The sequence below is a fragment of the Vicia villosa genome, linkage group LG3 (assembly GCF_029867415.1).
Source record: "Vicia villosa cultivar HV-30 ecotype Madison, WI linkage group LG3, Vvil1.0, whole genome shotgun sequence".
Taxonomy (NCBI): domain Eukaryota; kingdom Viridiplantae; phylum Streptophyta; class Magnoliopsida; order Fabales; family Fabaceae; genus Vicia; species Vicia villosa.
Genome location: NC_081182.1, coordinates 51,095,988 through 51,123,360, shown reverse-complemented (window position 1 = coordinate 51,123,360; position 27,373 = coordinate 51,095,988). Strand labels below are relative to the sequence as shown.

The window sequence follows — 27,373 nt, the reverse complement described above, 5'->3', positions numbered from 1 at the left end:
AAATAATACCATTATCAACACAATATTTATAAAATAGTAAAATATTATATTCACGCCCTTTATCCCATTGAAAACATTTAATAGTTTAAGAAGATTGTGTGCGAATTTGACTAGAAAGTGAGGTGAATTTTTCAAAAACTATAGACTTTTTAGAGGAAATGTCCATAAAAAATCATAATAATCATCGAAGAATAAAACATAAAACCGATGACCATAAGATCTTAAAATCGGCGATGTCCATAAATCACTGTGTAAAATATCAAAAGGCATTAAAGTAAAAATTTTGGATGAACTAAAAGGCAACTTAACACGTTTGCCAACCACACAAGACTTACAAATTGTCTTAGTGTTCAAATATTCACTACTAATGAACTTTTTTTATGAAGAGACTACAAAATAGAAGGATTAGGATGGTCGAGAAGACTGTGCCAGAGATTGGAAGTAAGACTGGAAAAGTGAGAGTGAGAGGTGACCAAATAAAGATCGTCAAGGCTATTACATCTCATGAGAGAAATCCCCATTTAAAAGTCAAATATTGAGAAACCAAATGGATTAAAGGAAACATAAACATAATTGTCAATAGTGAGCTGTCGCACATAAAACAAATTTTTAATAATTTGTGGTGTGTGTAAAACATGTATAAGGTTTAAGGGTTTGTGTTTGTGAGAAGTATGTAAAGTTGAGTGAATAGGCCCTTGAATTGAAATACCTTGTCCACTTCCAACAAACAGTTTGTGATTTATATGTATAAAATTAGAATAAGACAATACCTTGTGTTGCTGTTGTATGGGACAAAGCTCCGATGCCATATACCACGTGCTGTCTAGAGGATTGAGGGAAATGAGGTACATGATTGCTCAGGTGAGCCTGAAGGCGCAGACCTAGGATACATGGTTACTTCGAAGATTGTGTGGGGTGAGTCTTCTGAGATGTAGGGTAAGGGAAAAGAGGTACACCCCTAAGGAAGTGGGTTCCATCCCCAAGTACACCAGGGTGGATACTACTGCCATGGATGAGAGGACCAAGAAGGAGCTACTTCTTGGGGACCATCAAAGCGTGAACCACCATGGTGTCCATGCCCTCCATTGCAATTCTAATTATTTCGGTTTCGACTGAATCTAGAGCGGTTGTTCTGATGATGATTGGAGTTCTATTGATATGATTCATTGGAGTTGCCTAAGATATTAAATACTCTTGTTATTTGTATTGGTACTTGTTCGTCTTCTTTCTCTTTTTTATGACTATCACTTTTTACAATATTTTTCTAAGTCTCTTATTTTGGAATTTAGTTTTAAGACCACTAAGCCAAATTTAAAATGTTTATATTCCATGAACAATCTCAAACTTAAAATTTTTCTATGCTGATGATTATTCCCGTGACAACTCCTAGAAGAGACAAGTAATTACAATTATTTGTCATACAACAAGTAATTTGGTTTCTAAATAAAGGAAGGAATATGGCTCAATAGTGTAGAAATATCTTGGATTGCAAAGACAAATTTACAGGTCAAATGGATCTTTTATCAGCAAATCTAGAATAAAAGGTAGGGTTGGAGAATAGTTAAAAATAGGTTAAATTACTCTCATGGTTCTTTAAGTTATTTAATTGTAATAACTCGGTCCTTCGTGTTATTTTTGCTACAATTAGGTCTTTTATATTATCAAATGTGTGCACCATTATCCTTTTTTAACTGAGAAAATGTGATAATTCTGGATGCAATTATTTTGAGGGATGTAAAAATGATGAAGTGCTTCTTGAAACACAACAATCAACATTTCTAAATGATTAAAACGCGAGAAAAAAGAGGCGGATATCACCCAAAAGGACTAAGTTGTTACAAAAAAAACTTAAATGATTAAACTGTTACAGTTAAATAACTTAAAGGATCTTGGGAGTAATTTAACCTTAAAAATAATTGGGCGAATATACAGCTCTTTCAGTAAATTCAAGGGAGCTCATAAAGACGGTGTAAAAATGACTTTGACACTAAGTGTAACACCCCTTTTCTAAACCCCAAAAATACATATATATTCACAGAGTAAAATAGAATGCATACAATAAAGGGTGGAACATGTTGTTTCCAATACAACTGAAAACCAAACATAAACATACAATTATCATGCACCTGATCAAATTATAACACATATCGAACTTCATGTTTTCTCAAGTATGCATATCGCAATAGAATAATATTTTCTCAAGCATTTCGATCAATATATCCCTATACTATAATCATCTACCAACATAATGACATTATCATATCATAAATGTGTCATATGAATTCAAACATAGGCACTAAGGCCACTTAACATAATATATCCAATACAATGTTAAAATAAGATAGATAGAACAATATCTCAAACATCCAAACATTAGTTCAAATACCCCCCGTATTATATGATTAGAGCATTGACTCAATACCTAACTAAACGAAAAATTACCGATACGCTTCTCGGCTAAATCCTCGTGCAAGCACACTACTCGTCAGAGCCTGCACGATGTCGCATTGGACATCATTCAAACAGAAGGGTGAGAATTCACATCATAATGAATACATATAATATGTACAATGAATATAGTACACTACAATCCAACAAATTCATCACACTTCATAATTTAATGAGTTCTACAATTATTAAACATTACGCAAATCTCCAATCATCACATAAACACACAATAATCCAAATATCACATAGCAAAATCAATGTGACTCCAGATGCAATAAGTATGATTCATGCATGTGGTACAATGTGAACATCAAGATCACAACTCCTGATTCCATATTCAAGAACCAGAGTCGCGTGTAACACCCTTCTAAACCCCGCGGAAATTAACATTAAAATCAGAGTAAAACATGAAGAAGAGTATTACAACGCCAACAAAATAAACAACATTCATGTCATGCCATAAAGGAACGATAAACCAAAAATTATTCAGGTAGCATGTTAACACAGCGGAATATTCTTAACAACTGAATAATCAAACATCTGGAGTCGAAGACTCATAGTTCAACCATAAACCATAAACAAAACAGAAGTTTATCAGCCAATTCTAAAATAACGTTCCCGGTGTTACACGACCAGAGCATGACACTGACCCAACCGACTCTAACGAACTACTTGACGAGCTAATCCTCACCAAGTACACAAGCTACTCCTCAATCTGAAAAATAACAACAGTAAGGGTGAGTTTCATTCGCATTAACAAATGTTATAGGTATATAAACAATACAACTTCATCTATACATTATTCACCCAAATCAGTTATATTCAGATAATATAGCAACATACATACCAAAATACACACAAATCATAACATTGGACAACTTCCATTCATGTTACAATTATACACAACAACCTAATGCAATGCAACTAAATGCATGTGGTACCAAACATGGGATAACCCATCTCACCGATCCACCACCATAAAGATTCGGCTACTTCTCTCACTAATTCCACACAATGGGAATTAGCTACCGCTGTCCCACCACCATAAGGGATACAGCCCACAACATGATTATGAAATGCATGTATCAACCATAACATGCTCATCATCAACATTAATCAACCAGATATCATAATCATCAACCAATGCAATAACAACATAATCCACCACAACCAATTAAATCAAGTGTTTAAATTAAATTCGAGTCACAACTCAAACACCGTTTTATTGCATATCTCACTGAATTAGTCTCACTATGTTCGAAACGGCACATCAAACAGACTAACAGTTAAAAAGTTATACATCGTTAAACTTTAACAAAAAATCCAAACAGCACAGCACGCGGCGCCAACATCCACACGCGGCGCGAAACGAGGGAAAAGTTACGCCTTCGCGGCGCCAACACCTACACGCGGCGCGACGCGAGGAAAAGTTACGCCTTCGCGGCGCCAACACAGGTACGCGGCGCGACCTGTGCGTATCAAAACATCTTGCCATTCAGTCCACCTGTTCGCGGCGCCACCCTGTGCACGCGGCGCGAACCGGTGATTTCAGAAATCCCAACCTGCAGAAAACAGCATTCTATGCCTCCCAAATACTCTCAAATCATACCAGTACGAGTTTCAGCAGAATAAACCACACATACGACATAAAATGCACGTTTACACATACTTCTAATCAGGTTTAACATCATTGTTCATCACCAATCATCATTCACAACCTAAATTGCATCAAAGTTCTATAAACCCCAAAACCCCAAACCCGACATATAATCCAATTCGAAATCCTAACATACAAATTCCATCGAATCATTCATACATCCCATAATAGAGGTTAATGAGAAGAATCCCCCCTTACCTCGATGTCGAATTCTTGAATTCTCTTCCTCTTCGCACTTGCTCTTCTCCCAATTTCACGTTCAACTCTTCTGCTCCCTTCTTTGGTTCTCTTTTCACAAAATACTCCTCTATTCTATTTTATGAAAATATAACTTAATTTTAGAAAAAGGGCTTTGCACTGATACACCCCCCAACTGCTACTTACAACACTGGCCCATTAGCCTTATTTCATCCATATTTCCCAAATAATCCAATTAATTCTAATATTTAATAAAAAAATTAATTAAATTAAATAAAGAATTTTATGGGGTGTTACAACCCTCCCCCACTAGAAAAGTTTTCGTCCTCGAAAACATACCTTAGGCAAAGAGTTCTGGGTAGGAGTCCTTCATTTGGCTCTCCAATTCCCAGGTAACATTTCCACCGGCTGGTCCTCCCCAAGCTACTCTGACCAACGCTATCTCCTTGCCACGCAATTGTTTCACCTTCCGATCTTCAATCCTCGTAGGTAAAGCTTCAACTGTCAGATTATCCTTTACCTGTACATCATCCACTTGGATAACATGTGACGGATCAGCAATGTATTTCCTCAACTGCGACACATGGAATACATCGTGCAGATTCGCAAGTGTCGGTGGTAACGCAATGCGATACGCCACCTCTCCCACTCTTTCTGAAATCTGAAACGGACCAATGAAACGCGGAGTTAATTTCCTTGACTTTAGAGCTCGTCCGATACCAGTCATAGGTGTAACTCTCATAAACACGTGATCTCCTTCTTGAAACTCAAGAGTTCTCCGTCTCTTGTCATGATAACTCTTCTGACGACTCTGAGAAGCCTTCATCTTCTCCTGAATCATCTTAATCTTTTCTGTCGTTTCTTGAACAATCTCTGGTCCAATCACCGCACTTTCGCCAGATTCATACCAACATAAAGGCGTTCTACATCTCCGACCATACAAAGCTTCAAACGGAGCCATACCAATGCTCGAGTGAAAACTATTATTGTAGGTAAATTCGATCAAGGGTAGATAACTATCCCAAGCACCACCTCTTTCCAACACACAAGCACGCAATAAATCCTCTAGAGATTGGATAGTTCTTTCTGTCTGTCCGTCCGTCTGCGGATGATAAGCAGAACTCAATCTCAGCTTAGTACCCAAAGCCTTCTGCAAACCTTCCCAGAATTTGGATGTAAACCTTGGATCTCTATCTGACACGATACTCGAAGGAATACCATGTAAACTCACTATCTTCTCAATGTACAATTGAGCCAGCTTCTCCATTGGGTAATCCATTCTCATTGGTATAAAATGAGCAGACTTAGTCAACCTATCCACTATGACCCAAATGGCTTCATAGTTCTTCACCGTTCTCGGCAATCCAGAAACAAAATCCATAGATATACTATCCCACTTCCATTCCGGAATAAATAACGGTTGCATAGCTCCATATGGTTTCTGATGCTCAACCTTCGACTTCTGACAAGTTAAACAAGCATAGACGAATTCAGCTATTTCTTTCTTCATTCCAGGCCACCAAAACAGCTTCTTCAAATCATGATACATCTTGGTCGCACCAGGATGTATACTCAATCCACTACGATGTCCTTCTTCGAGAATACTCTTCCTCAATTCAGAAGCATTAGGGACACAAACACGATTACCAAACCTTATAATACCATTCTCGTCGATTCTGAATTCACCTCCCTTGCCTTGGTTAATTAGAGTCAATTTATCCACTAACTCTACATCAACTTTCTGACCTTCCCGAATCTCTTCCAGAATGCCACTAGTCAACTTCAGCATGCCCAACTTAACACTGACAGGAGTGTCTTCGCATACTAAACTCAAATCTCGGAATTGTTCAATTAAATCCAATTCTCTCGCCATAAGCATAGACATATGCAAGGACTTCCTACTCAAAGCATCGGCAACAACATTTGCTTTACCCGGATGGTAATTCAGTTCAAAATCATAATCCTTGAGAAATTCTAACCATCTTCTTTGTCTCATATTCAACTCTTTTTGATCAAATAAATACTTCAGGCTCTTGTGGTCACTAAACACCTCAAACCTCGAACCATACAGATAGTGTCTCCACAATTTCAACACAAATACCACTGCTGCCAACTCTAAGTCATGAGTCGGATAGTTTCTCTCATGTACTTTGAGTTGCCTCGACGCATACGCGACTACCTGTTGATTCTGCATTAGTACACCTCCTAATCCCGACAATGAAGCATCGCAATATACAACAAAAGATTCCGCCGGATTCGGCAAAATCAAGATCGGTGCACTAGTCAATCTCCTTTTCAATTCTTGAAATCCTTCTTCACATTTCGAATCCCAGATGAATGCTTGACCCTTCCTAGTCAACTTAGTTAACGGTAACGCTAACTTCGAGAAACCTTCAATGAACTTTCTATAGTAGCCCGCAAGACCAAGGAAACTACGGATTTCGGAAACTGACTTCGGAGTTTCCCATTGAGACACTGCTTCTACTTTCGTTGGGTCAACGGCAATACCATCTTTAGAAATTACATGCCCAAGAAAGCTTACTTCACTTAGCCAGAACTCACACTTTGACAGTTTCGCATAAAGTTTCTTTTCCTTCAGTAGTTCTAATACCACTCTCAGATGCTCTGCATGTTCTTCTTCACTCTTAGAATATATTAGAATGTCATCGATAAATACCACCACAAACTGATCCAAATAAGGATGGAAGATCCTATTCATATATTCCATGAAAACCCCCGGCGCATTAGTTACTCCAAATGGCATCACTGTATACTCGTAATGACCATACCTTGTTCTAAATGCCGTTTTCTGAATATCGTCCGTCTTCACCCGAATCTGATGATATCCCGACCTCAAGTCAATTTTGCTAAACACACTCGCACCAACTAGTTGATCCATTAAATCATCAATCCTCGGTAATGGATACCGATTCTTGATAGTAACTCTATTCAGCTGTCTATAATCCACGCACAGTCTCATAGAGCCTTCTTTCTTCTTTACCAACAACACCGGCGCACCCCACGGCGACACACTAGGACGAATGAATTCTTTTTCCAGTAACTCTTCCAGTTGACTCTTCAATTCTGCTAATTCAGATGCCGACATACGATACGGCGCCATCGACACAGGACTAGTCCCAGGGACTAACTCAATAGCAAATTCTACCTCCCTCTCTGGCGGTAACTCTCTTACATTCTCTGGAAAAACTTCTGGAAATTCACATACTACTGGTAAATCACTACTCACCGCTTTCTTCTTCACTTCCATGGATGCAATCAACATAAACACGGCGGCCCCGTCCTTCATGGCTTCATCCACTTGTCTAGCAGTCATTGCTAAATCCTCGACTCGGACACCTTCAGGAAAACTAACTGTCTTCGTGAAACAGTTGATATGAACCCGATTAAATTGCAACCAATTCATACCCAGGATGACATCAAGTTGTTCCAACGGAAGGCATACTAAGTCCATTCCGAACTCTCTACCAAAAATATCAATTGGACAGTTCAAACAGGCAAACGAAGTAGTCACTGAACCCGACGCAGGAGTGTCAATGATCATACTTCCATGAATATCAGATATTTCCAAGTTCAGACGTTTAGCACAATCCAATGAAATAAACGAGTGAGTTGCTCCAGTATCTATTATTGCAATTAAAGGAGTGCCATGGATAAAACACGTACCTTTAATCAATCGATCCTCCGGAGTAGTCTCTGAACCTGATAAAGCGAAAACTTTACCCCCAGTTTGATTCTTCTTTGGCTTAGGACACTGTGGACTGATATGGCCCTCTTCACCACAGTTATAACAAGTCACAGTCCTTCCTTTGCAGTCAGCAGCAATGTGGCCTGCTTTACCACACCGGTAGCACTTCTTCTCTTCACTTTTGCACTCGTGAACACGATGTCCAGGTTCCCCACACTTAAAGCACTTAACAGGAGCACTAGAGTCTCCCCCACTAGGCTTCTTCCAACTTCCAGCTTTATAATTGCCTCTACCATATGGTTTACCACGGTCCATAGGCTTCTTCCCTTTCTTGTCAACTAACTCACGGGAGTGAGATGACTTCAGCTTCAGGTTGTCCTCTTCGTAGATTCTACTACAATCTACCAAATCAGCAAACCGACGAATCCTTTGGTACCTGATTCCCTGCTTAATTTCATCACGGAGACCATTCTCGAACTTAACACACTTCGAAAATTCGCTCGCTTCATCATTGTTATAGTGAACATAATACTTTGCTAGCTCCACAAACTTGGACGCATACTCTGGCACAGTCATGTTACCTTGTGTCAGCTCCAAAAATTCAATCTCTTTCCTGCCTCTAACATCCTCAGGAAAGTACCTCCGCAAGAATTCTCTCTTGAACACAGCCCAAGTAATCGCTACACCTGCAGATTCCAGTTCATCTCTACTAGCCATCCACCAATCATCAGCTTCTTCAGACAGCATGTGAGTCCCGTACCTCACCTTCAGATTTTCAGCACAGTCGATCACCCTGAAGATCCTTTCAATTTCCTTCAGCCACTTCTGAGCGCCTTCGGGATCGTGCGTGCCTTTGAACAAAGGAGGATTGTTCCTCTGAAAGCTATTCAGCTGCCTGTCAGCACCAATACCAGCTCCATTGGCATTCCCTCCCAACACACCAGCAATCATGCCCAGAGCCTCAGCGATCGCGTCGTCATTTCTTCCCCCTCTTCCGGCCATTGTTCTGCTAAATATCAGACAATATTCATTAGAACAAGAAGTATCGACAGTGTCAACTTTACACTAGTCGTATACGAAGGATTAACCGACACTAAGACTCTGACTCAAACGACCGACTATGCTCTGATACCACTATTGTAACACCCTTCTAAACCCCGCGGAAATTAACATTAAAATCAGAGTAAAACATGAAGAAGAGTATTACAACGCCAACAAAATAAACAACATTCATGTCATGCCATAAAGGAACGATAAACCAAAAATTATTCAGGTAGCATGTTAACACAGCGGAATATTCTTAACAACTGAATAATCAAACATCTGGAGTCGAAGACTCATAGTTCAACCATAAACCATAAACAAAACAGAAGTTTATCAGCCAATTCTAAAATAACGTTCCCGGTGTTACACGACCAGAGCATGACACTGACCCAACCGACTCTAACGAACTACTTGACGAGCTAATCCTCACCAAGTACACAAGCTACTCCTCAATCTGAAAAATAACAACAGTAAGGGTGAGTTTCATTCGCATTAACAAATGTTATAGGTATATAAACAATACAACTTCATCTATACATTATTCACCCAAATCAGTTATATTCAGATAATATAGCAACATACATACCAAAATACACACAAATCATAACATTGGACAACTTCCATTCATGTTACAATTATACACAACAACCTAATGCAATGCAACTAAATGCATGTGGTACCAAACATGGGATAACCCATCTCACCGATCCACCACCATAAAGATTCGGCTACTTCTCTCACTAATTCCACACAATGGGAATTAGCTACCGCTGTCCCACCACCATAAGGGATACAGCCCACAACATGATTATGAAATGCATGTATCAACCATAACATGCTCATCATCAACATTAATCAACCAGATATCATAATCATCAACCAATGCAATAACAACATAATCCACCACAACCAATTAAATCAAGTGTTTAAATTAAATTCGAGTCACAACTCAAACACCGTTTTATTGCATATCTCACTGAATTAGTCTCACTATGTTCGAAACGGCACATCAAACAGACTAACAGTTAAAAAGTTATACATCGTTAAACTTTAACAAAAAATCCAAACAGCACAGCACGCGGCGCCAACATCCACACGCGGCGCGAAACGAGGGAAAAGTTACGCCTTCGCGGCGCCAACACCTACACGCGGCGCGACGCGAGGAAAAGTTACGCCTTCGCGGCGCCAACACAGGTACGCGGCGCGACCTGTGCGTATCAAAACATCTTGCCATTCAGTCCACCTGTTCGCGGCGCCACCCTGTGCACGCGGCGCGAACCGGTGATTTCAGAAATCCCAACCTGCAGAAAACAGCATTCTATGCCTCCCAAATACTCTCAAATCATACCAGTACGAGTTTCAGCAGAATAAACCACACATACGACATAAAATGCACGTTTACACATACTTCTAATCAGGTTTAACATCATTGTTCATCACCAATCATCATTCACAACCTAAATTGCATCAAAGTTCTATAAACCCCAAAACCCCAAACCCGACATATAATCCAATTCGAAATCCTAACATACAAATTCCATCGAATCATTCATACATCCCATAATAGAGGTTAATGAGAAGAATCCCCCCTTACCTCGATGTCGAATTCTTGAATTCTCTTCCTCTTCGCACTTGCTCTTCTCCCAATTTCACGTTCAACTCTTCTGCTCCCTTCTTTGGTTCTCTTTTCACAAAATACTCCTCTATTCTATTTTATGAAAATATAACTTAATTTTAGAAAAAGGGCTTTGCACTGATACACCCCCCAACTGCTACTTACAACACTGGCCCATTAGCCTTATTTCATCCATATTTCCCAAATAATCCAATTAATTCTAATATTTAATAAAAAAATTAATTAAATTAAATAAAGAATTTTATGGGGTGTTACATCGCGCTTCTGATCCAGAGAAGACCAAAGCCCTAAAAAATGAACATTTAGTTCACGGCTTCCGATCCTGTAAGGAACAAAGCCACACCTCTATTTCCACACAAGGATCAAAGCCAACAGGAGTATCATCTCCCCATGAATGCATGTGCAACAAGACTGACAATATATGCAATTAAGATTATCACACAACCTTAATTATCCAAGCATATCACAATAATTCGCACAATTCGAATTATCCACCAAAATGTTGCACAAGACATTATTCATATAAAAATCACAACAATGCATAACAATTAGCATTCATCAATTCCATATATCACAATTAGCTCATGGAACACAATACCAGTACATGTTATTCCCAAATAACATTAATCCATGACATACACATACACAATTATACGTCATTTACACAACCACATACTAATTAGATCATCTAGTTCAAACCAATTCATTTTCATCACAAAGATCTCTGCATTAGCTTCCTAATGCTTCAAACGGCAGTTAAATCGGAGTTACGGTCGCGAAGATATGTCCAAAACTATTTTTTTTATAAAAACATCAGTTTCATAACAGTATGTGTTGACGCGAACCCTCATGTGTCGACTCAAAATTCAAAATTTTGATTTTTCAAAACAGCATGTATCACACATGCTCATACGTGTCGACCCTAATATATTCCAGTCTCTATTTTTAGAAAAATGCACAGTATATGTCGAAGCATAGTACTTTGTGTCGACTCATAACAGAATTTTTCAAGACATGTATCGACACATCAGCTTACATATTGACACATACAATTTTCAAACTTCTGTTTTTATAAAACTATACATTACGTGTCGACCAGAACTAACATGTGTCAACTCATGTTACAAAAAAATTCCCCAAATCACATTTAGAAACTCTATTCATACTATGGGATCCCAATCAAACATCCACAACAGTCTATAGCAACATAATACATGTCATTTAACATATAATTCACATCAATATCATGGATTCTACACAAATCCTAACATTTTGAAAATTATGAAATAGAGAGATGAAGAACCTAATCATACCACTACCCATTTCATACATATATACTCATAATAATGAGGATTCTCCCCCTTATCTTAGGTTAAATCTTTTCCTTCTAGGTTTTCTTTACTTTCTCCCTTTTTCTCCTCTTTCTCTTCTCTTGAGTTCTCTCTTCTCCTCTTCAAAAAATGAATGTTACGAGAGATTAAACCTAATCCCTCTTACTATCTTTCTTTAGTCTAATGGGCTTAGCTACCCATTCTCTTATTATTTCTATTCCAATTAATTAGGTCCAATAGCTATTATCTCATTATTCCACTAATAATTCAAATAACCAATTAACACAATAACACACAATTACGTAATTATCATGCCACCTAATAATTAAATAATTAAATTAATAATAAAATAATTACTTAAATAAATAAATAAATAATAAAAATCGGGCTGTTACACTAAGTAACCCTAAAGATAACTTTTTTGGGTGAGTTACAACCCTTTAGAGAATGAAGACACTTTTTAACATATATAAATAGGGGCATGTCTATTTTATCAAGCTAGTGTTATTATGTGTATCTAAGTTCTCACTTGTTAAGGTTAAGTTTGTACCTTATCTTATATTTTACTTGTAAGAAACTCGTGCTATCGCATGGGTCTCATTTGGATTCACATCACATGTCTACCAAACTATCATTTATAAAGTTTAAATTCATTCTTCAATTGATTAACATTCACATAGTTATAAATATCGGCTAATAATATGCACAAACTTTTAAGCGTTGATCTGTACTTACAATAAACCGTACAATTGATTCTCTAACTTCAATTATATAAAACAACAGCAAAAGAAATATTTAAAAGATCGAGAATAAAATGAACAGTCTACAACTAGTATCTCATATATACTTTCACATCTACTAGTTGATCTATGTCTGCAAGAACCTTCAATACGATGAACAATCTAGAGCTCTTAAATTGAAAAATAAATTGAGAAATAAAAAGAACTATTAGATTAATATACTTGACTAAGAGAGTATTAAGTATTTAATGTTAATAGAATTTTGTTTAAAAAATTCTACAGTTTAGTCAAAATGAATTATGTAGTGAAATAATGTAAAACAGCAGCAAAATTTTTTTTTAAATATGGACATTAAAATGAACAGTTTACAGACCTGTTGATCTATGCATGTATGGACCTTTCTTAATAGTTTCCATCGTCAAATACAAATCCACCAATGTTAGGTATAGACTTATTGAAATTATCTTTCAATCTTTCCGTCTTACAACAACAACAACCATATCATAGTAGTTCTGGTTCATAGTTCCTTGTATCAAAGAATATCAAAACTCTCATTAATGTTAGTTATGTAGCCCCAATGAGCCAAAAATTTAGATGGATTTGGTTGCTTCAATGACTTCATATAGACTCCATTGGCATTTAGGTACCAACCACGCTTGCCATAGAACCCAACAATTTTGGCCTTAGTCATTGGTACTGAAAAGCATGTCCCTTGCTCGACGAAATGGTCCATAAGTTTTGTTGTTACTCTCAAAACTCTATGACCGAACTAAGTTGTTCCCCGTTTATTTAAGCTACCATAGTATCCATGAATTGAAGTTAAGAAATTACTTGTCTTATAAAATTGGTGAGTAAAAGATTTTGTTAATTAAAAGAAATTATCACAAATTATAAAAATATCTAAAATAGTATTTTATCAAATTTTATTTAAACCAATTTTTATAAAAGAAATTATCACAAATTATGCTACTAAGCTTATTTCATATCTCAAATTGGAATTAGTTACTAAAAGATCAAAATATTACAATGCCGATGAATTCCCTAGATTTATTACTGTACTTTTTTTAGCCTGCATGTAATTTAGATAACTGACATCCAACACTGGAAAGTTTATACTGAAAACATAATAAACATACAGTTGTACATCAACATCAACTCTAGTAATATTATTAATAAAAGAGCTTATTGAAAATAATAGTTACTAGTTATTACAAATAATATAACGATAATTCAAAATGAAGAAATATTAAAATAGTGAAACCCGCTGATCACTTCTTGTAATGAAGAAAAAACACAATTTTTTTGGCTTGACCGTATCTTCTGTATTTTCAGCCCCCGGATTCAACATCAGATTTCATTTTCTTCTTTCAAACCTCACTTCCCAAATCAAGTACATATCGAAGTACATATCAAAGTGGCAGAAGAAGATTTACTTGGATTTCGGCGGCGGAGCTTTTAGGACCATCAACAACGGCGAATGAAGATAGTTAACAAAGAAGGTCAAGATTTTGACAGAGATGAAGGTGAGTTTATTGAGAGGTTGAGACTTAGTGAGAGAGTATGTAATTTAAAATCAATGCTCTGTTTTCCGAGGACAATCGTGTCCAAACAATCAAACTCTATTAAAGAAAATATGTAATTTAAAATTTCTTCCAGAAATTCAAATGCCAAGTGTTCGTTTTTTCAATGCCACTTTTCAAACTTTGTTGCGGGAAACTCAAACGTTTTTCCATTATAAAAATCCCATCGTTTTTCATTTTCTACTTTATTCTTTGTCTTCTTCAAAGCCCAAACTTCTCAAACTCCCATATCATTTCCATTTTTATCCTTATTTATTTTCAAAGGACAAAAATGGCTTCTTCTTGTACACCAAGACTTTCAATTCCACTTGCTTTTGAAACTAATGCTCCTATTGTTGATTTTAGCTTCTCAGGTACTCATTCATTTCTCCATTTCTAGTATTATTCATTAATTCCTAGGTCTTTTCTCCACTGCTTCTGAGAAATCTAAACGTCTGTGAAAGTTTTTCCTTTGTTGTTATAGTTACAAATCCATAATCTTTAAAGATAAAGCTTACGAGTTAGGGTTCATGAGTGCACCCTACCTTATTTTATGTGCTTTTATTCCAAACATTTGTGGCCTAACCTTGTCCAAATCTTTGGAAGCTTCCACGTCGAAAACTATGCTACAGCGTGGGCATAACATTACTTCAGAATCTTTTAGGTTGCACCTTTTGAGAAAATCAATTAATTCTTCCTTTGCTTTTGCGTAGACCACTTTCATCTTCTCTGTGTATTAAAGCGGACTAACACCAGATACTTATGTGTTGTTTTCATCCATAATGTCGACTTTTATTACGTCGATGGTTTTGACATAGAGAGCTTATCCGATTTTGGAGTCTGAATTGCCACTACTATAAATAATACATTTTATGACGAAGCTTTCACCTCATCCAGAAAGAAATATAAGGTATTATGTCTAGGCGTGCCATGTTTTATTTTTTATAACAATAAAAACACCATATTCCCTCTGTTTTTAAGAAAGCCGAGGGGAAAAACAAAACAGGACACGCTTCGAATCCCATTTTTTGTAGTTTATATTTTTAATTGTTTATAAGTGTAAACTAGATGAACTAACAAATTGGTTTTTAGATATAACTGAGAGATCAAATAGTCATTGTTAGATAGGAAATTGAATAAGCTTTCAAATGCTTCAAACCAGGCGCAAATCGAAGTTACGGTTCTCAAGTTATAGCCGAAACAATGTAGAATTTTATGATGTTGCTACTAGTGTAGCTCGCCCTGCGAATTCAGGCTCGCCTGGCGAAAATGCTTGGGAAGAAACACGTTAAAAGGGGCAAAAATCAAATTTTTAGGTTATGGTTTGGGGATTTTTTGCTCCCACTCCATCACCAAACATTTATTTGTTATATTAGCTTAGAAAATAACTTCGGAGCTTGCATATGAATGATCCGGGATGGATTGATCATCGATCGAAGCTGACAAAACATGATATTTTTGGTTCATTCCTCTTCTTCTTTGTGTATTTTCTCTTAGTTGGGTTTTGTATATGTATTTACTTTGAACTCATGTATATTTGTCGCCCATGGGGTTATATTTAATCTGCTTTACCAATCTGTGTTGATTGTTGTCTTAGATTTTTGCTCTTGCTTGGGGTTTGAGATGTTATAGACATATACTGCTCGAATCCTTATATGGGATGATTAACTATTAGTTTCTAACTTCTATAGATAGATTTAGAGCTAACAATCTTTATGGGTGTCGAAGCTTAATGCTTTCATGTTAGTTGTGTCGGTTGAGAGATCGTCGGTACAAATGATATGGATGTCTGCTGTGTTGTTGAGGATGGCTGAGAGATCGTCGCCGAGATGATGTTGTAGTTCTCTCTACTTTGGGTTAGAAATGACTTAGGGTTTGAGCGATGCTTGATGATATTGATGAGTATTGTAGGTTGAGTATAATCTGATATGGTTTAAACAATTATTTTTGTGTTGATGTTTACTTTTGTGCTTTTATGCTTTAAACAATTCAATCCAAACTCATAACTTTGGAAACTGTTAAATGGCAGTTTAACGCACTTGTCCCTGTGGAGACAATAATTTCTCGGATAAATATTTCCAAAATTTTTGTTGCTTGCCGCTTTACCACTTCATCAAGATGGTATGATCATGGCGTTAGACACAGTTAAGTCAATCATAAATATTTGATCTTTTATATTTTTCTTAACGTTTGTGTTATGCTTGTGGATTTATGAGGTGCCGAGATGATCTCATAAGTATAGACCTAGATTAACTTGTTTTTATGTCTTGAAGAACATATTGGATTATAATATGATATGGTTTATAATATAATATGTTGAAGTACTTAAGTTGAATTAATTATTTGAAAAGGAAGACAAATAAAAGGTATTGAAATAGCAAACATTTTTATTACAACACACACATCAATACACACATACAAATTAATCGAATTTACGGTTAAAGAGTAGAAAATTAATACAAATAGGAAAAGAAGACAACATTACTCGCAATGCAACAACTATGAGGATTGCTAGCTTCTATAGATCTAATGAACCGTACAAGCATCACACCATGTGCATGGGATCCTAAAATGTCCTGTAAGAAAGATAGGATTTTATTTTATTCTTTTATTCATTATTATCTCCATATCACCATATCATATATAGTAACGAGAGAGTGAGTGAGTGAGTCTATATGTTGGTAGCTGCGCTATGCAAGGCAATGGTTTCCATGGTTAAGCCAGGACCAAATCCAAACAAAACACCCCATTTAAGTCCTTCACCAGTAGTCAACTTCACTTCTTTCGTAGACCTTTTTCTCATCTCATCCAATATAAATAACACACAAGCACTCGACATGTTTCCATACTCACTATGAACATGTTTTGTCGCATTTAGTTTATCTGAATTCAACCCAACTGTTTTTTCAATCCTCTTCAATATTGCAGGACCACCAGGGTGTGCTACCCAAAACAATGAATCCCAATCACTTATTCCAAGTGGATGGAATGCTTCTTCTAGACTTTTTACTATATTCTCACCGATCAATTCTGGAACATTTTCTTTCAAATGAAATGTCAATCCCACTTCGCGCAAGTGTCCTTCAATCGCTCCTTCAGATTCCGGTAGAATCGTTTGGGATGCTGAAACAAGATAAAACAACGGTTTTTAAATTCTTTCATCAGGGTTTGATCCAACGATCACAGATGAAGCACCATCACCAAAAAGTGCTTGTCCAACTAAGGAATCCAAATGATTTTCATTTGGACCACGAAAAATAACAACGGTTAATTCAGAACAAACAACGAGGACACGTGCACCAATGTTGTTCTCAGCAAGATCATATCTTTGGCGAGACGAAGAACGGTTCCACCAGCAAAACAACCTTGGTGATATAACATAAATCGTTTTGTGGATGGATTTAGGTTTAAGAGTTTGACGAGTTGATAATTAGCACCAGGCATGTCAACACCTGAAGTTGAACAAAATATGAGATGAGTTATCTCTGATTTTGGTCTTCCCCATTCCTTTAAGGCTTTTGATGCTGCTTTTTCTCCTAGCTTTGGTACTTCTTCAACTAAAATGTCCTGGCGTGCGTCCAGAGATGGTTTCTCATAACTTGATATGTTTGGATTTTCTTTCAACATTTCTTCTGTCAAGTGCATGTAACGTTTCTTTATCATTGACTTCTCACCTGTTCAAACCAAGAAAAATACATAAGTTGAAACGACATGCATATGCATGCATGTGTGTCTAGCATGAAAGATTACAAAAACAAAAACACATATATGCATGAAAGCATGCATTCATGTATATACGAGCTTACATATACGCATCAATTTGTCCTTGAGTTGAGGCATGTGGTTGCTGTTGTAACTCGCGCGGAAATAATAATCTGTGAAATCAGATTGGTAAATGCAATTTGGTGGAGTTGCGGTTCCAATAGCTAGAATGGTTGCAGTACCACGAGCTCTTTGGGAGTCTCTTATTTCATCTAAGTGTGCCATTTTGATTGGAAAAGAAAGGGTGTGAAGATTATTGAGAGAGTACTGGAAAATGCAATTGATGAAGTTATTGTTTTATTAGTGTCATATTGATGAAGTTATTGTTTTATTAGTGTCATATTGATGAAGTGGTTAGTTAAGAATTTTCCCATCACGTGCTGCCAGTGCCAACCCATTATTGCCGTCTCAATTGAACCGATTCTTACGATTGAGACACCAATTTTCTCCGTTCTATTGACAATTTAATTTTGTTATTGAAAAGTAGTATAAAAGTAACATATTTAAAATTTTATAACTATTTCCTATAATAATGATAACTATTTTCTATACTAATTTTTCTTTTAAAAACAATACAAAAGGATAGTGCACTAAAAGAAAAAAGTTGACACAATTTATTATTTTCAAATGCTAATAATGATGGAGTGTTATATGTTTGAAGTTTTGGGATTGCAATTATAGGCAGATAGACAACAGAGGTCTTTTCTTTTTTGGTTTTTCTAACCTTTGGTTTCGAATTATATTACCTTTGGGGTTTTTTTCAAAATTGTTCAAAAGATTCGAATTTCATTATCTTTGGTTTTATTATTTTTGATTTTTTTTTTCAATCCCTCATGATTATATTTCTCTCACATTTAAATCTATCTTCAAAATATATTAAAAGTTTCAAAGTAAAAAACAGTAAAGGTAGGGATTCTTTTTCCAAATTAGTAAAGTTTTGACTTTCTTTTCAAATCCTGTTGTATAATTATTTGAATGCAATATATATATATATATATATATATATATATATATATATATATATATATATATATATATATATATATATATACTAACCAAATTGTCAATTGTATTAACTAAATTTTTATGTATCATTAACCAAAGTAATTAAAGAAAGACAAAAAATAAAATATTAAAAAAGTCAAAATTAAAAAAAAAAAAAAAAAAGGTTTGTTTATGATATCTATAAACAATAAAATACGATATAAGTGTCAAAATTAGTGTTAAGATATCATTCTTATAAAAAATGCAGTAATGAAATTCGTAGGGGAATTAGAAAGCAGTGGATGAATGGATATGCTTTTAATTGCAATCAATTCTCATATGCTCTTCATTTTTAACCAATGTTCTAAAAATATGTGCATTCAATTTTTCTAAAAAATGGTTATAAAAAAGACAAACTACGGATGCAAACATGGCTGTTGATGGAGAATGGAACATGGAAACTATTCAAAAGGAAAATTAAGCGATCAAAACGGAAATCACTTGGCAGGAGAAAGGCTACCCAAACCCCATGGCAAGGGAAGTCCAATCCATCATCAAACTCTTATATTGTCACGGTGTTAGCTGAAGATTTCGTTTGGGAAGAGTATCCTTCGAAGGTTTGAAATTCGAAGGAAGATGGTTACTGATGACCATCTTTTAGATCAAAAATGGCTACTGATGGCCATGTTCGAGAATGATGGTTTAAGTTGGAGCGGAGACAGTTAGCACTGAAGCTAAATTTGAAAGGAATCATCTTTGGGGACTTAGAAGTTTTTACGAACTATGTAAAGTACTGAAGCTTAACGTATTTTCGTGGCATTCTCGATTTTGATTACGTTGCCACGTGTTGAAAGAGGATTTAGGCGGGAGGATTTGAATTTCGAAGTAGTTTTTATAACTGCACAAAGACAGATGGCATCCCAAGGATTCTCGTGAGTAACGTGGCATCAGATTAGTGTAGGACCGTTAGGGTCGAATTTAGTATAAATAAGGGTCTTAGTATTAGGATTCCGTGTGTTCATTTTGTACAAATCACTCACATATTGCTCAAGTATCAAGTGTTTAGAGAACAAGTTTCGCTGAGAAATGTACGTATGACACCACCATCAATTTAAATACATTTGTATCTTTCTTTATTTAAGTATCTTCTGATATCACTGCGTTTCGTTTACTTTCTGTCATTTACATTCCTGCACTCTTTATTTTCATTCTATTTAGTTTCGAAGCATTTAAGTTTCTACACTTTAAGATTCTTGCACTTTACAGTTTTGTCTTATATTTTATCTTTATCTTACCCTTTCGCTGATGTTATATTTACGTGTATAACAAGGTGATTGTTAATCTTTATTTCTTTGATTAAGCATTTCTTATTTCGAGACAAGCCAACCATAGACATGATTCGAACTATCATGAATAACAACCTTTTTGACTATGTCCTAGGATCAATCTAGTCGATCCTGCGAGTAACCAAATCATATTTATTATAGTTTAGAAGACTAGCGGTTGTTTACCGGAAATCACCGTAAACAAATTGGCACACCCGGTGGGACAGTGTCAAACAGATTGTTTTAATTGATTGTTTTGTTTTGTCTAGAAAATATCAAGACCTTGTATGAACCTTAGGAACGGTAAATTAACCAACAGTGCACAACCGATTCCTAAACGAAGGTACAACAAGAAAATGGTCAATGCGACCAGTGGAGGGGGAAATCAAGATCCCCCACAAGGGTCAGGAACGGTGGCTGCAAGTTCTACACATGTTTCGACTTCTGCTCCATAGACCCAGGCTATACCGGTTTCGACGGAATCTGATCCTATAGGTAATTCCCAGGCGATACCTGAAAATACTACAGGGACGACAGGAACGCTCCCAGTTTCGAGTTCGACTGCTATCCCTTCATTAACAGGTACAAGCGAGATACCACATTTCGCAATTAATACCACAAGTCAGATGTTTACCCCAAGACCACCGTCTGCCTCAGAGATGTGGAGATCCAATTTCCAATACGGAATGCCACATTCCTACATGACAAGATTAGGAGGAGCGGGGCCTACATACACTACAACTAACCCAACAGCGTTTTCGCCTAATGTTGGTTCGATAGGTCGAAGCGGGCAGAATACGGGTTTCTCTGCCCAAGTACCCCCTTTTACAACAAGTAGTCGAGCAGCATTTCGACAGGAAATGGATGCAAGTAACCATGATATGTTAGTAAATCTTGCTAAAGAATTGGGGTCCATTTTGAATCCGTTAGCAACAAACATTGCTAGGACTAACCACGATAATATGGAAACTTTCCAAAAAATATCATCTCAAATGAATCGAATGGCAGATTTTTTAGGAGTTCCACAAAATAGACGACGGAGCAACCAATCAACTTATCAGGAAGGGGAACCCATTCTATAACAAGTTAGAGCCACAGCACCGCCACCTAGACCAACACCAGTCGAGCAAAACCAAGTGATAGACTTAGAAACTCGAAGGCAAACGACTAACGCTGGCCAACAAGCAGTTGCCCTGCAACAGCCTAATCTGGTGATGGTAAGAAGAAACGAACATCCTGACGAAGTGGTCCATAGGGTTAGGAGAGACAATTTGGCAACAGAGAACAATCTCACTGCCATGATAGAGAGAATAATGGCTAACAATGGCCTTAATACCGGGCTTCGACGCCCAAATTATACATCCCCCATAACTGAATATATTATGCAAACGGAATTGCCAAGGGGTACCAAAGTACCAAAATTTACTAAATTTTCAGGGGACACCAATGAGTCTACCGTGGAGCACATAGCCAGATATCTGACGGAAGCAGGGGATCTAGCAGGGAACGAAGACTTAAGGATTAAATACTTCCCTAGTTCGCTGATAAAGAATGCTTTTGTTTGGTTCACTACGTTGCCCCCAAATTCCATAGATGCATGGGCACACTTGGAGAGATTATTCCATGAACAGTTTTACATGGGTAAAACCAAGATAAGCTTGAAAGAATTGGCTAGCATCAAGAGGAAGTTCACGGAGTCTATAGATGATTACTTAAACAGGTTTCGTTTGTTGAAATCAAGATGCTTCACGACTGTCCCAGAACATGAATTAGTTGAAATGGCTGCAGGTGGCCTAGATTATTCAATTCGAAAGAAACTGGATACTCAATACCTGAGAGATATGGCCCAATTGGAAGACAGGGTTCGACAAGTCGAACGGTTAAAAGCAGAAAAAGCCAGAGCGAGTAAAAGTTATAAGAAGGAGAGAGTAGCATACGTCGAAGCAGACGACGTTGATGGCGAACCTTTCGAAGATTCATACGACATGGAAGAGGTCGAAATAGATATTGCTGAGTTAAAAGAGGCGCCACCCTATTCTTGCAAATTGCTTACCCCTTCTATTGGAAAGAATCCAGTAGAGAATGATAAAAGCGATAGATTTCCTAAGAAAACTTATACATTTGATGTCACTAAATGTGACGAAATATTTGATTTATTAGTAAAAGATGGCCAGATGATAGTACCTTCCAATTCAAAAATTCCTCCGTTAGAACAACGGAAGAAGCGAGGTTTTTGCAAATATCACGGTTTTTTAGGCCATAAAACTTCACAATGTTTTCTTTTCAGGGATCTAATTCAGAATGCTATTAAGGATGGACGTCTGAAATTCGCTGACAAAGCCAAGAACCTTATGAAGGTTGACGCAGACCCTTTGAATGTGGCTGACACTAACTTGTGTGAACCACTTGACGTCAACATGGTGGAAGTATCTGAAATTGATGCTACTGAATCGGAGATAATTTCAGGTGGAAAGCAGGCTACTGAAAGCCTAAATGCCAATTCGATCTTCAATACTGATGTTGAAGGATCCTTTGATGCTGAAATGACTGAAGAGCTGAAAGGAAAAACAAGTGAGGCCACTGAAGACCTCACAGTGAAGCTTCAGCAGATACGAATTTCCGAGGCTCCTCCAGCAGGTGTTAACATGGTTAATGTTAGACGGCCTTTTTCTGAAATAGAAGAACTAGAAAAATGGCTGATAAGGGACAAAGGAAACATTGAAATCCCACCAAGGGGAAACAGTCTGAAGGATTATCTCTGGGATTGTCATGTGAAAAATGGTAGAAAAAGGCTTATGTGCCCAAGATGTTCAGTTATGTTAAATCGAAGGGTTCAAGCCATTTTCGAGAGGGCCCTGCGAGAAAGAATGGAGCAGCCTTGGAGAGGAGGAAACTTGTTGCTGAAAGTATACCCAAGGTCTGAAGAAAGCTTGGTTGGTTTCTTGGTCAGATGTCACAACGACAACTCTGAAGTTGCACTGTGCCCTAGATGTGGTGCAGTCTATGACGAACTACTAGCAAGATCATTCGAAAGGGTGTATCTCTACATGGGTCGGGAGACTCAGGGACTTCGTCCTAATTTGTTTACGTTCGACAACTGGACCCCTGCGAAGAGGCCTGACAGCCCACACCCTTGAGCTCGAAGGGTCACATTCAGAGTCCCTGCAGACATACCCAGGGATAGATGGATGCAAGCTGGTACCAGAACCAACAAATGGCGAAGTTGAGACCAAGGAGGAAGAACTGCAATGGCATATAGGAGGCAATTCCAGACTTCCAATCGAGAGATGTACAGATTGGAGAACTACAAAGGCAAAAATCCTATGTCCAGATCCCAATGGAGAAGGCACCAGAGGATGAAGAAGGCCCAAAGGGAATATAAACCAAGGGAGGCTGGAGAATCAAGTAGCAATCAGATCTCAATTCAGGGGGCAAGGACAAACAAACCTCTAGTGGAGCGTAAGCTGTTTGATTCTGAAAATGAGAAAGAAGAAGAAAAAATGCATTCCAGCCCTTGGAAGGAAGACGATAGGATGGCAAATGATTTCGAATCAAATGGAGTATCGTCGATAAATTTAAATTGCAATGTTGTGTCAGTACTCCCTCATGAATTTAACCAAGAAACTGAAGTTGAAGATTGTGAGGAAGCTGATGAGGATGAGATGGCAAGACACAGACCTGTGTGTTATTATGTGCTGAACAATGGGGCAGTCGAAGAGCAGAACGCTTTCTTCGAAAGGCCTGATGAAGGTATGAGGAATCATTTGAAACCACTCTACATAAGAGCCAAGATTGAGAATGTTGGCATTAACAAAGTCTTAGTAGATGGGGGAGCAGCAGTGAACCTAATGCCCCAATACATGTTGAAGAGAATTGGTACGTTCGATACTGATATAAGACCACATAACATGGTTCTGTCCAACTATGAAGGCAAAATAGGGCAAACCATGGGAGTTGTTCAAGTAAATCTAACAGTGGGTTCAGTCACGAGACCAATGATGTTCATGGTGATACCAGCAAAGGCTAATTACAATCTTTTGCTTGGAAGAGAGTGGATCCATGGAGTGGCGGCTGTGCCTTCGACGATGCATCAAAGACTAACCATTTGGAGAGAAGATGGCATAGTAGAGAACATCGAAGGAGATCAAAGTTACTACATGGCTGAAGTTAATCAGGTCAATAAAACTAGTTTCGACAGGAATTTGGCGAACATAGGACCTTGCCATGCTGCTGAAGATATATACACTCCAAACAGAAATGCTTTATATTATTTGTCTTTACATCCTAATGGATTCCAATGGAATAGAGAAATAATGGACGGTCCAGAAGATACCGCACCAATAGAGCATTATCCAACAATACGGCCAACAGGCTGGGATGATGACGTTGATGATGTCTGAGTCATCCTTCTTCGAAAAGATTTCGGCTTATATAGCCGAGAACAAAAGAAAAACGGCTCTCGAAGCCGAATTATCAAACATGATGGTTAATGCAGTTTCAAGAAAGGAAGAAACGATAGATTCGGGGATACACATGATCCCTCAATCCCTTGAAGATCCAGTTCAAGTCGAAGTGATCTCAGGAGAAGAATCGAGTCAAATATTAGACGCAATCTGCGATGAAGAACCCTTGGGATTCGAGAATGACCCAATGGGGGCAAATATCAAAATGTTAGCCCAAGACCCACTCGAAGAAGTGAATCTTGGAGATGGAGATCAGAGGAGGATAACATACATCAGTGCAAAACTAGAGCCAACCTTGAAGGCAAAAGTCATCGCATTGTTGAAGGAGAACAAAGATTGCTTTGCATGGGATTACGACGAGATGCCTGGTCTAGGGCGAGATTTGGTCGAATTAAAGTTGCCCATAAAGGAAGGGAAAAAGCCCATCAAGCAAACTCCTAGAAGGTTCGCACCAGAAATTCATTCGAAGATCAAAGTAGAGGTCGAAAGACTTCTACGATGCAAGTTCATCAGAACTACGAGGTATGTCGAATGGATTGCTAATATTGTGCCGGTTATTAAAAAGAATGGTTCATTAAGAGTATGCATAGATTTTCGTGATCTTAATGCAGCAACGCCTAAGGATGAATATCCCATGCCTGTGGCAGAAATGTTAGTAGATTCAGCCGCAGGCTTCGAATATCTAAGTATGTTGGATGGATATTCTGGGTATAACCAAATCTTCATTGCAGAAGAAGATGTGTCTAAAACAGCTTTTCGTTGCCCAGGGGCCATAGGCACCTATGAATGGGTTGTAATGCCTTTTGGTCTAAAAAATGCTGGGGCAACTTATCAAAGAGCAATGAATTCTATATTCCATGATTTCATAGAAACTTTTATGCAAGTATACATAGATGACATCGTGGTGAAATCTGTTTCGGATAACAGCCATCTTGACCATCTGAGCCAATCGTTCGAAAGAATGAGAAAACATGGCTTGAAGATGAACCCCCTTAAATGTGCTTTGTTTGTGCAGGCTGGAGATTTCCTGGGCTTCGTGGTCCACAAAAAGGGAATAGAAATTAATCCAAATAAAACAATGGCTATTATGGAAACGAAGCCTCCATCCACGAAGAAAGAGTTACAGTCTTTACTGGGAAAGATAAACTTCTTGAGAAGATTCATCTCTAACTTGAGTGGACGCACGCAAGCTTTTTCTCCTTTACTTCGACTAAAGCAAGGAAAGTTCGAATGGCGTGCCGAACATCAAGAAGCTTTCGAAAAGATAAAGCAATACTTGATGCATCCACCAATTTTATCTCCCCCAAATGGGAAGAAACACATGCGCCTGTATATTTCAGCGTCAGATAATACAATAGGTAGCATGTTAGCTCAAGAAGATGATAATGGCATCGAAAGAGCCATTTATTACTTAAGTAGAGTGCTCAATGATGCATAGACTAGGTATAGTGCAATAGAAAAACTCTGCCTTTGTCTATATTTCTCTTGTATCAAACTAAAGTATTATATAAAGCCAATTGAAGTTTATGTTTCGTCTCATTGTGATGTGATTAAACACATGCTATCAAAGACTATATTGCATAGTCGAATTGGAAAATGGGCGTTGGCCCTTACCGAGTACTCTTTGATGTTTCAACCCCTTAAAGCAATGAAAGGTCAGATCGTATACGATTTCATTGTTGACCATGCAGTGGTTGAAAACCCTCAACAATATGTAGAATTGAAGCCTTGGAAGCTATACTTCGATGGTTCAACCCATAAAGAAGGAACTGGCGTTGGAGTACTAATAATTTCTCCTGATGGAATTCCAACAAAGCTCAAGTACAAGATTGAAGGTCCCTTATGCTCCAATAACGAAGTTGAATACGAAGCACTGATTGCTGGACTTGAAGCTTTGTTAGAATTGGGGGCAACTAGAGTCGAAATTAAAGGAGACTCTGAACTAGTGATTAAGCAGTTGACGAAAGAATACAAGTGTATCAAGGAAAATTTGATCATGTATTTTGTCATAGCAAATAGGCTGCTCAAAAAATTCGAGTACGTGGATTTAAGTCACGTTTCAAGGATGAAAAATCAGGAAGCGAATGATTTGGCACAGTTAGCTTCAGGATACAGGGTATCAAAAGAAAAACTAGAAGAACTGGTCGAAGTAAGAGGCAATGCAATGGCTACCAGGCTCTCCCCAAGTGACTTGGAGAACTCACAATTAGGTTTTGCCAACAAGAGTTTGAAATTTTGAATATAGACTCTTTGGCAGACACAGATTGGAGAAGTCCAATTGTGAACTATTTAAAAGATCCTTCGACAGACACGGATAGAAAGGTAAAATATCGAGCTTTATCATACTTTTTAATGGGAAATGAGTTGTTTAAGAAAACTCCCGAAGGAGTTTTATTAAAGTGTCTGGGCGAAGCAGAAGTATATTTGGCTCTCTCAAATGTACATAACGGAGCATGTGGTGCGCACCAAGCGGGGCACAAAATGAAATGGCTTTTGTTTCGATACGGAATGTATTGGCCT

The 27,373-nt window shown here is 37.5% G+C and overlaps 1 pseudogene; it reads right to left on the bottom strand.

The window, feature by feature from the left end:
• Nucleotides 1-16,894: 16,894 nt before the first annotated feature.
• Nucleotides 16,895-18,370, bottom strand: LOC131661381 (chalcone synthase-like; annotated as a pseudogene).
• Nucleotides 18,371-27,373: the final 9,003 nt, after the last annotated feature.